Below are 11,775 nucleotides of genomic sequence, written 5' to 3'. Positions count from 1 at the left end.
GGACACAATGCTCCTGTTGTCTTGGAGCACTTCTGAGTTACTGTTTCCATACACGTACTATCTGTAGGGGACACAGCCCCAATGATCCTTTTGCTTCTACTGTTATAGTCTCAGCCTTGGGCTTCTGCCCCTGGAATCTTTGTTCTCCTCTTTGTCCTTTTCAAGCATCCCATTGTGTCTGGTTCTTACCCTGCAGTGCTGAGGAACCAAGTGAGAGTACTGCCTAAAGCCTCACAACTGAGCTCTTAGTGCAGCCTCCTGTTGCCATCTTGCTGATCCTTCCATTGCTATTACTTTTCCTCCAGCCATTCTTTTCCCACCGTGATTCCTGAGTGACCTCGGCCCATACTTGATTGCCTCTATGCTTTGCCTCCAAATGTACTGGGTCATTCACTCACACAGAAGAAACTTTCCACTCTCCTAATAGGCAGAGAAGTTACTACAGCCCCAAATCACACCCTTAGATGGTCACATACTATACTCCTCACGATTCCTCCTCTTTCCCTGAAACCACACTGATAACAACTGTCACAATGTCAAAACTTCAGTTTTCCTCGCTTCCCAGGTGCCTTGGATTTTAGCTACGTAGCCAGAAAGAACCCTCAGCTCTTCCCAAGATGAGTTCAGCAGTCTGCAAACAGCAACTGAACGGCTCCAGCCTTCTGTTGTTGTCTAATGGAGAGTGATGGAAGGGACAGAGAAAACGCACTGGAATAGAATTATCTGGGAAGAAACCCAAAAGATGGCACAGACCCCACTGAGCCAAGTCAGAAAGGTTCTGCTCCAACGAGTTCCCTCTGAAGGTTTGATGGGTGAGCCAGATGGGAAAGGACAGTGAGCATGTTTGAGCCACAGGAACCACTGTGTACCTTGGTTCAGAAACATGAGACACAGAATGAGTTCAAGGGACCACTATCTAAATGTGGAGACTGTTTCTGAGACCTCCTTTATCTTCTGTCCTCGCATCATTATTGTGTTCCCATCATCCAGGCCAATGTCTGCAAACCACCTTGACTCCTTCTTTTCCTTATCTCAACTTCCTGACGGTTAGACATCCTAACCATCTCTCAAACCCACTAACCTCTCCCTGTTGCCCTGCCTCTTCCTTCTTGAGATTCTCATGCTCTACAGCCAAGGTGACCCTCATATTCCCTAACTTCTGTACCCATTCACCAGTCTCACACTCCTCAACTTCACCCTCTCCCACAGCCATAGCAATCTGACCTTTTCATTTTCTACTTATCATTCCTCTGAGAGGCGACATAAACTCTCTGTATCTCTACTGGTTTGGGCACAGTTATTTGTGCAAAAGGTTTTACAAGCCTTTTGAACAAGGAATATAAGCTTTTCATCAACTGTCCCCTATCTGCTTCTGCAGCCACATCAAATTCATACTGACATTGAATTGATAGTTCCCACCTTTCTCATCTCCCTGCTTTTGCATATGTTCCCTCCTGCTTCTTTATCTTGCCTTTTGATTCTCAGCTCAGGGATCACCCTTCTGAACCCTCCTTCAAAGATCCCAGTGCCAATGTGAGTCAAACCTCCTTCCCATGCTATCACATCCTCTGCATATTGCTGATGCTGCGTTCTTCCTATTCATTTATATGTCCATCCTCTTCCCTAGGTTGTGAGTACATTCTGAGCAAAGCCTAGATCTTATTCATCTTTATGTTTCCTTACCTAACTCAGGCTCTGACATATAGTGAGAACTCAAAATTTTTTAAAACTTGTTAAACAATGGCATGGGTGGCTGAATGATTGACACTTTCAGTTACTAAAATAGTAAATGCAGGGAGAACAGCTGGAAGGAGGAGGAATCACAATGAGTTCAGTCTGGACATAGGGAGTTTTGAGCATCTGTGGGCTATAGAGAGTGGAGATTCCTAGTGGGCATATGAATGCAGGAATTGGAGATCAGGAGAAAGATCCAGATAGGGTTAGAAATTTGAGCATCATCTGCATATAGAAAGTAGAAAGTCAAGGGTTCAGATTTAAAATAACCCAAGAAGTACAGTAGGAACAATGGGATTTAGAAAACCCCAATATTGGGGGGATGATCAATGGAAGAGACATGCAATATCAAGACAAAGATGATACTAAAGAGGGATGGAAATTAAGGAAGTTCCAATACAGAAGCCAAGGAGAAGGGAGGAACCATTTTGCATGTTGTTTAGTCTCCACTGGCTTTGGGACAAAACAAATAAATCTCAAGAACCTTTGGCAAATTCATCTGGCCTCCCAACACTCTTGGAGAAAAAACTAGCTCTCACCATCCCCTTGATTTAAATAGCTTCCATTTCTAGGGTGCTAAGGAGAAATATTTTGGGGAAGAGCAGATGGACATAACAAAACCAAGGATCTGTTCCGTGATTGCACTGGTTTCTCCAACACAGTTCTAATTTGTACAACCTAGAGTCCATTTCCCATAATTTGAAATCCCTGTGTATTTGAACGGAAATATAATCCACGTGTTCATGATTCATTTGCACTTTATGTAACCAAATGTTGGGCTGTAGTTGTTTGATGTCCAAGAGACCATCTGAAGAGTCTTTGCAGCCAGAAGTCGTGAGCTGCCAAGGAAATTAAGAGAAGAAAAACCTTGGCCAGCCCCATCCATAATCCGAGGCAGTCAGCAGGGAATGAATAGATACAGTGTGAAAGGCAGAGGCATCCAATCTGCCAACTGTTAGATCAGATCCACATTCTGTGTCTCAAGTTCCAGACACTCCATGCTAAACAAGCCACATCAACAAACAGGCGATGCCTGGAAACACGTTGTAATTTATGTAACTGATTTGTTACTGTGAACATTTAGAATATTTCCAATTTTGACATTATAAATAAAGCTAACACAAAATCCTCATCGATAAATTTTACTCATAATTTCCTAAGGGTAATTTTTTTTCCTTTTTTTTTAATTGTAGATGAACAAAATACCTTTATTTTATGTATTTATTTTTATGTGGTGCTGAGGATTAAAGCCAGAGCCTCACACATGCTAGGCAAGTGCTCTACCACTGAGCTACAACTCCAGCCCCTCCTAAGGGTAAATTTTCAATGAGTAAATTTTCAAAACTGGGGAGAAATGCATTATTAAATTGCATTTCAGAAAAATTGCACAAAGCTGTTCTCTTCCAAGCATTGAATGAGTTTACCTTTCTTACCATTCCTTCCCAAGCATGGAGCATTCGCAATGAAACAATCCAATGGAATATTATGAAGTTATTTAAAAAATCATGTCCTCAAAGACTATTTTATGTAGTATGGGAAACTATTAGTAATATAAATATAAAATTATACTACTGAATATAAATTTTATGAAAGTATAAATTTAATTATATTGAAATTATGGCATAGGTGTAATTCTATTAGTCCTTCCAAGAGGTGACTCAGAGATCAGGCTGTCTCCACCTTGTGTCTTCACCTTCTCAACATGATGATTCAGAGTTCCATGGCAGGGGATAAGACAGCATGGAGAAATATACAAGGGCTTTCAATGCTCAGGCCAAAAGTGACACATGTCACTTTCACTCATGACCTGTCGCCTAGGACTCAATCTTTTGACTGTATCTAACTGCAAAGCAATTAGAATGGGCACATGGATATTGAGTGAGCATTCAATGTGTCAGCCACAATCTGATCACCAACTATTCCTTTTCTCTCTCCTCCCCCTACAAAAAATTAAAAAAAAAAATCACCCTGCAAAATCCAAAGTCCTATCAAGTCAAAGGGCATCTAAATCAGAAAACCAGATCTCCAATAGATGAGTAGCCATCTCTGCTTCAGGTCAGATGTAGCTCTTCTTGGTCCAGAGGACTATTATTCTAGAACAGGGATCAGCAAACATTTTCTTAATGGGCCAGAAGATAATTATGATAATCTAGCTAACCACTTGAAGCACTAAACGAAGTCACAGATAACACACAATCAAACTTCACTTACAAAAACAGGCAACAGGTGGTATTTAGCCATGGGGAGCAGTTTGCCAACCACTGACCTAAAGGTCAAGTTATCTGCCTTCTATATACCTAGGATTCAGTGGTGGAGCAGGGATAGGGCAGAAGTCATTGAGGAGCTAAATGGAAGAACCAGCCTTCACAGACCCATAGAAACTCAGATCTTACTGGACACCTTTGTAAAGGCCTCTGATTCCAGAGTGTTAGTCTCTGATAACCCTTCATTCTGCTCTCCAGAGGGCAACCCCTTATCTTTTTTTGTTTTGCAGGGGGCAGTGACTGTGATTGAACTCAGGGGCACTCGACCACTGAGCCACATCCCCAGCCCTATTTGTGTTTTATTTAGAGACAGGGTCTCACTGAGTTGCTTAGCATCTCAGTTTTGCTGAGGCTGGCCTTGAACTCATGATCTTCCTGCCTCACCTCCTGAGCCCCTGGAATTATGCTCCATAGATACATTCTAGAAGGTCCTTCCTCTTCCATTGCCTCCTTGGCCACATCTGAAATGGGCTTTGGAAAATGTGTCCTCCTTGAGACCTTCATAGCTTTGTCAGACTGCTTGTTACCTATAGATGCTTTCTACAGCCAAAATCATGTGGTGGTGGCTGGGGGAAATGGTGTCTTGCTTTTTTTTTTTTTTTTTTTAGGAAAGGATTTTTGTTTGCTTCCTTTTGTTTTTTGTTTCTTCTACTCTGAGGATTGAATCCAGGGCCTCACACATATGCCAAGCAAGCACTCTACCACTGACCTCTTGTTTTGTTTTGTTGGCAGTGTACCTCTCAGAAATTAGTAGTCAGTTCCTCATCCAGGAGCCACACCCACTGTTCCTTGGAGACTTGATTCCCAGATATGCTTTGCTTCCTCGCCTGTTTCCTCAAGCTTCTTTCACACAATTGCAATGGGGGCTACCTTGAAACAACCTGGAGTACTGGGTGTGAAAGCTTAATCTAATTTTTCTCTAAGATATCATAGCCAGAGGGAAATTTTAATGACAGGTGTGAAAGCCACACCTTTAATTTCATTTTTTCCCAGATTGCACCTGGGTAGCAAATTCTCAATCTGATATTTGCCTTTGACCTCTCAAAGCCTTTCATAATCGCATATTTTACCGTTCGTCATCTAGAGGCAAATAGTTTTCAACCTTAGTTTCTGGCTGTTCTCCATTCCTTTTTATTACTCTTGAAACTAGTCAATTATTTGGAAACTAGTAAAATTTTTGTACTTGCTTCTTCCTTCTCACATTTTGTTAAATATGGTCAATAGCAACCAGCGTGTAGTGCCAACACTTCATTTCTAAACTCTCCACCGTAGCTTCAAGTTCATTAGGAAGCAATATGCCTTCCAAGTTATCCCAGGCTATTCTTATAAATATTTTACCACTTTGTAACAGGGGCTTCTGGTTTTTTAGTCTCTGATCCAGTTTCCTTATTGCTGTTGCCTAACCAAAATGTCAGTGCCACATATTTTAGTTATTGGTTTCAGCAGCATCCCACTTCTACTTCCAATTTCTAAATTAGTCAGAAAAAGCCAGGTTATATTATGGTCAATGTCCAAGTCCATTTTATGTTGCTAAGACTGAATACCTAAGACTTACTAATTTTTAGAGAATAGAGTTTTGTTTTGACTAATGGTTCTGGAGGCTGGAAAGTCCAAACACATGAGGTGAAAGTCCAACGCATGCTGCTTTGACTCATGGAGGAAAGCAGAAGGGCAATTGGGCACACATGAAAGAGACAAAATAAAACAGACAGGCTTGTTCTACAACAACACACTCTCATGGTAATGAGAGTCCCTTGGAAGCAAGAACTCACTCATTCCTGCAAGAATTAGCCCAGTCCTGTGAGAGTACCATTAATGAGCCAGACAGTTCTTAAAATTTCCATCACATCTCTTTTTTATTTTAATTTTTTATTAGTGCATTATAATTACACATAATAGTGGAATTCATTATGCCATATTTGTACAAACAAACACACTGTACAAACAAACATACCTTCCAGTATCAGTACCTTCCCTTTGTACCAGTACCTTCCCTTTCTTCCTGATCTGCTTGCTTTAGTTTTCCAATTTCCTTCTCTAGCTGTTGCTGTTTGATATATATAAATAATACACATAAATGATTCATTGTAGTATGTTGATGAATACTACATAGCATAATTTGGTAGATTTGATTCCCCAATACTTCCCCATGTCCTTCACTCCCTCCTCCCCTCTTGGTCCCCTTCCTTTACTCTATTAGTCTTCTATTTTTGTGAGGTCATTTGTCTTATTCCTGCACGCGCTCTCTTGCTCTTTCTCCCATATATGAGGGAAAACATTCAAAGTTCCCATCACTTGTCAACACCTTTACATTGAGAATCAAATTTCAACATGAGTTTCAGAGAAAACAAATCATATTCAAACCATAGCAGAAACAAATTAATCTCAACATTCAGGGTTTTAACACAAGCCACTTGCTTGTACATATAAAGTCTTAAGTGTGGCAATGTAAAAAGGATTCAGAGGCTGGAAAAGCAAAAGTCCAGTGGGTAACTCAAAGCAAAAAAAAAAAAAAAACTTGGCGTCTCTGCCTCCATCTTGCATATGTCTCCTGTGCTCTGAGTCACCTTGGATTCCAGAACCAACAGTTCGGATAAACTTCTTGTTATACCTCCCACCCCAGCAGACCCTCCTTATCACAGGCAAGTTCCCACTTGATGAAACCTGAGACAATAATCAACCAGAGCACATTTTGACAAAGACTGAGCAATGGTGAACATTTCTGGTCCTCTTGTCTATATAATATGGAAGTTCACATCAGTACCCCTGAAGACAAGATGGATGTGAGTCACCTTGTCTTCCTGGTGTAGCTATACTAATTGAAGATTTTTTTCTGCTTTTCACCAGTACTTTTTTTCATTTTGGGGGTTGGAGTGGAGATGGGGGCAGTAGTCAGACCTGATTTATTGAGACCTGGCCTAGGTCTCTAGTAATAGCTTCTGATGGTGGCATATACAGTACATGTTAAAGAGATACACTGAAAATTATCAATGTTTATCTCATTTTCCTCCATTTCCCACAGTGAACATTTATTACTTTTTAATCAGAATAGAACTAAAAATACTGAAGTCAACAGGTAATTCAGTTGCTTGGGGTTAGGAAAATATATGGTCCTTAAACATTTCATTGGACTCACCTTTGAAATCTACATTTCCTGAATAGACCTTCACAGTTGCAAGGTAGGCTCTTCTCACTATTGGAATGGCTTTCACTCTGTGAAGTCTTCCTAATTCCAAAAGCATCTCCCTGGGATGTTCTCCCTCCTCCTATTTGTTTATCTTAGCATAGGTGTATTATTGTTTGTTGGTATATTATTGTTCAATATATTAATGTGCTTTTCTCCTTTGTGTTTTGGTTTTCATTCTTTGCCTGGACACCCTCTGGGGGGTGGGAGAAGCTGGCAGATAGAGACCACTTAAGTAGGAAGGTAAAGCAAGTCATCTGGCTATTCATACATTCATAGCATTTTTTTTTAATCTCCAGCCACAAGTTTCCTATAAACTAGATTTATTGCCAGAAAGGGATTTTCCAATTGATTTTCATACCAAGCTTATCAAAATAGAGGCCTAGATGATGAATTTCATAATTTATTCCATAATATAAAGAAAATGCCTTTGGCCTACTAGGGAAATCTCAGTCTAAGATGCCTCCCTAAATGGGAGGCTATGACAGAGGAGATAGGGAGATGGAAGTTCACACTTGTGATCCCAAAGGGTAATGAACAGGAGGTAAAAGAGGTGAGGAAAGGAAAAGAGGGCTGCAACACATGGATCCTGGTGTTTAATGAAGTTCAGGAAACACTTTTGCCTAATTCAAGCTGAACCCACATGTGATAGGGAGAACACAGACTGCACAGCCTGGAGGGAAACCCACAAAGCAAACTCGAGGTGCGCAGGAGAGAGGGAGATGGAGCCCACGTCCCTGAGGGGAGCACGCATGAGCTACTTCCATTCCTGCGTGCTGTGTACATAATTGAGAAGTTCCAATCTGCCAAAGACAAAGGTAACTGAGGGTTTGTTGGGCGCTGACTAGAAGAGGCCAATTACAGGGACAAAGTGGCAGCAGGGCCACCTCAGCACCATTGAGGACCAAGGTGTGGATGGGTCAACCAAGGAACACTGAGAAGGAAGTACCTAACTCTACTTGATGAGGCCAAAAGATGCCTCCCAGAGGACAGGGAAATCAGGCTGAGTCTTGGTGGATCAATCTTCTGGATGGGCAAGAACTGGAGGGACAGAGGAATACAGCAGTCCTCTGAGAGTCTCATGTTCCAGGTACTATAATAAAGCAAAAGGAATTCTGTAATGGCATAAGTTTGGGGAACTATGTGTTATGGCTCTCTCTTGGAAACATTTGTAAATAAAGTAACCAATCACTCCTCCTGTTGCTATTAGAGAGGTTTACAAGACTCAAACACAACAGGAGGTATTTGAGAGAAGATTGATGGCTTGCGTGTCCTCACTCCACCCCCCAAGAAAGAAGTATAGAATGTTTCTCCCTCCACCCCAAACTCAATGAAAGGAGCTTCAAAGAGACCATTTGGTGATGTTGATTAGCATGCTCAGAAGGGAGGAAGACATCCAGGTGCTGACCCCACCTGGAAAGGCTAAGGAGAGAAAGAAATATTGAGCTGCTGTTTTGATGGCAAAAAAAAAAAAAAAGAAGAAGAAGAAGAAGCGGCTGTATTGGGATAGGTATACACTCCCAGAATTTGGGAGGGCTCAAAGAATTCATGGCTAGTTTCTGTGGACACATTAAAGAAAAAAAAATGTAGGCTCATTTAGGGTCACACTTAGCTGGGAAGAGTAGAAAGACCTCAGCAGAAAGAATACAAAGGTGCAGGGGACACCCAGAGGCTGAAATAAGCAACAGATTGGACAAGAAACACAAACCCCAGGTAAGATGCTTGGAGCAGGTGATATTCCAGTGAACTCCCCTGGGTATATCAAGAAAGTCATAGAGGCTGACCTTGGCCATCTGCCAAGACCAGAGATCACAGAACACAGAACAGGGTCTCCTGCAAGTGCCGCCAGGAAAGAACTTTCCTGATGTCCTACTCTCTTCTCTCAAACTCCAACTCCAAGAGGGTCAGAAATTGCAATGGGCAAAACTGAGGAGCAGACCAGCAGGGGTCTCCAGCCAAGAGCAAGCCAGATGGAAGGAGGCGCAAATGTACCTCAAGTTCAAAAGATAATCATTATGTGGAAAGAGAGCATTTTAATAACTACACTAGTAGGTGTTGAAGTGTTTAGGAACATCAAGTGGCCAAAGGAAATAGCTCAGTGTCCATCCAAGGGATAGGGAGGAATGGACCCCAAAGAATGTGACTGAAGGATTCCTCCTCAAGAGGTAGGAAGATAAGGTGAAAGAAGTAGTTGTCCTTTTTTTTTTTTTTTTTGGTACTACGGATTGAATATAGGGGTGCTTTACAACTGAACTGCATCTCCAAGCACTTTCTATTTCTTTCTATATTTTTACTTTGAGGCAGGATCTCACAAAGTTGCCCAGGCTGGCCTCAGACTTGAAATTTTCTCACCTCAGCCTCCCAAGTTGCTGGGTTTATAGGTGTGCACAACTACACCTGGCTAAAATCGCCTTATGAATTCATCTCTTAAGCAAGGGATGTTTGGGCTATATAAGGAACACAGAGAGGAGGAAAGGAAAGAGAGGGGGAGAGTAAAAGAAATGAGAGAGGGAGACGGGAGAAGATGACAGAAGAGAGAGGGAAAGAGGTGGGTAAGGAACAATAATAGGAGAAGAGAGAGTAAAGGATGGGAGAAGGAAGAGAAAGAGAAATATCCAATAGGACTATGCCCCCAACTACTCTCCATCGTTAACCTTTATTTGCCACTTTCAAACAGGGCTGTCCAACCAATGCTGTGACTCACACCTGTAATCTCAACTGCAATTCAGGAGGTCAGCCTGGGCAATTTAGTAAGACCCTGTCTCAAAATCCTACAACTCAGTTCCCCCAGTGGAATGAAGTCCCAGCCTCACCCCCCCCATGTTACCTACTTGATCAGACACCTGTTCCTGAGGTTGCTTTCTTCCCTGTTTCCTATTACCTCCCAAATAAGCTGTTCGCCCTCATCCTTGTCTCCTTCCCACACCCATTCCAGGAGTAATGGCCTCTTCCTCCCCTCTTTGTCTCTCAGGGACTTTGAACTTCTCCTGTTACCTCTCCAGTCATCTCTGGCAGGTCTCTCTCTTCTGTTGAATGCCCCTAACCCACAGCACTGCCCCTTCTGGGAAAGAAAGGGAAGGATGCAGAACCCAGAGGCCTCTCCCACCTCTAAAGTAAGAGACCAGATCTCAGCTCAGGGTTTCCCCCTCCTTCCCCACAAGCAAACCAGGCAATGTCCTGGAGTGGCAGCCCCAGGCCCTGGCAGCTCAGTTCAAGGGTGGAGCTGCTTCCTGCCCGTCTGGTTGGGAGCACATTCAGGAGACATGAGCAGATGTTTGGCAGATGTTCAACCTTGTTCCCATCATCCAACAACAACACAATGCAGAGACGATGCAGGGACAAGGAAGAAAGAGAATTGCTGGGCAGTGGAGATGGCCACAGGAGGCACCGCCTCTGTCCCTCTGGATGGGAGGGAGTCAGGGTGCTCATGTGTCTGCATGTAGTGAGCTAGAACATGGTACGTACAGTGCCAAGAATCTGGGGTGGAGCTCTGGGTGGGTCAGCCTGTGTCACTCAGCTCCCTAGACAGAGCCCACAGCCCTAATGCCAGGTAGGCTGGGAGGCCCGGAGAAGCTGCAGGAATCTGGATCTATCAGAAAGGGAAGAACTGGAGCTAGGCAAGCTAAAACATAGCCCCTGGTCTGCTCCTGGACACATGTGGGGCACCTCAAATTCATTCTACACTGAAACTGGATGTTTTCCAAATACTGGTTAGCACAGAGCTCCAGAGAACCTATTCTCATTGTCAGAGTTGGTATGTGAGACTAACCCCAGGTTCCATCTATCAGGTTGGAAGAGGAACTGAGAAACTCAGAAACCAGTGAGCCAAGGCAGTCTGTGTATTCTTTTTAAAAATTTCAAAGATTTAATTGACAATAGTTGCATAAATTCTATGTGTATGATGTGATGATTTCATAGACATATGCATCATGTAATGATTATTCCAATCAAATTAATTAACACATTCATCATTGCCCAGGTTTTACATTAGGTCCCCAAAACTTGATCAATTTTTCACTGTATTTTTTTTTTTAATTTCAGGGAGTTCAAGTCTTTTCATCATAATTGGAGGAATTGCATGATAGATTAAATATTGTCAGCATTATTTTCCAAAATTTCTCATTAATGTTTTTCAACTCAGTCACAAAGACTCACCAATACTTATGTTTCTTTGGTAGAATCTGAGGTGAATGGTAGCAAAATCAGTAACAAGATTATTTGGAGTTTATGATAAGTTAGTCTGCTGAGCTGTGAATTTCATGTATCTTTGAGTGTGTTTTTAACAAAATGAAAAATTCTACATTGCACTAACCTGCTTTTGCCTTTAGGAAATGGCTATAAAGAGTTTATTAGATGTGATTACAAAAGGATGATATCTATCATGCACCTACCATGAAGCATAAAATGATGGTTTACAAATAACTGTTGAACAACTAAGGGAATCTTGGTTTCCCTTTCACCATGAACCTTCCAAATCATAAATGTCTTTCAAAACTATGGAAACTTCACAAGCATGCATGTTGTCTTTGCACAAGAGCTAAGCTAATCTTCTCTGAATCCTTCCAACTTAATAAGTGCTGCTGAAGCAAGCAC

The 11,775-nt window shown here is 42.0% G+C and overlaps 1 non-coding gene across 1 annotated transcript; it reads right to left on the bottom strand.

Moving 5' to 3' along the window:
- Positions 1–11,671: 11,671 nt before the first annotated feature.
- Positions 11,672–11,775, bottom strand: LOC113182374 (U6 spliceosomal RNA). The gene has a single exon (XR_003300720.1). It is a non-coding gene; the product is annotated as a U6 spliceosomal RNA (small nuclear RNA).

Source organism: Urocitellus parryii, chromosome 6, assembly GCF_045843805.1.
Source record: "Urocitellus parryii isolate mUroPar1 chromosome 6, mUroPar1.hap1, whole genome shotgun sequence".
Taxonomy (NCBI): domain Eukaryota; kingdom Metazoa; phylum Chordata; class Mammalia; order Rodentia; family Sciuridae; genus Urocitellus; species Urocitellus parryii.
This window is presented reverse-complemented; position numbering and strand designations above follow the sequence as displayed.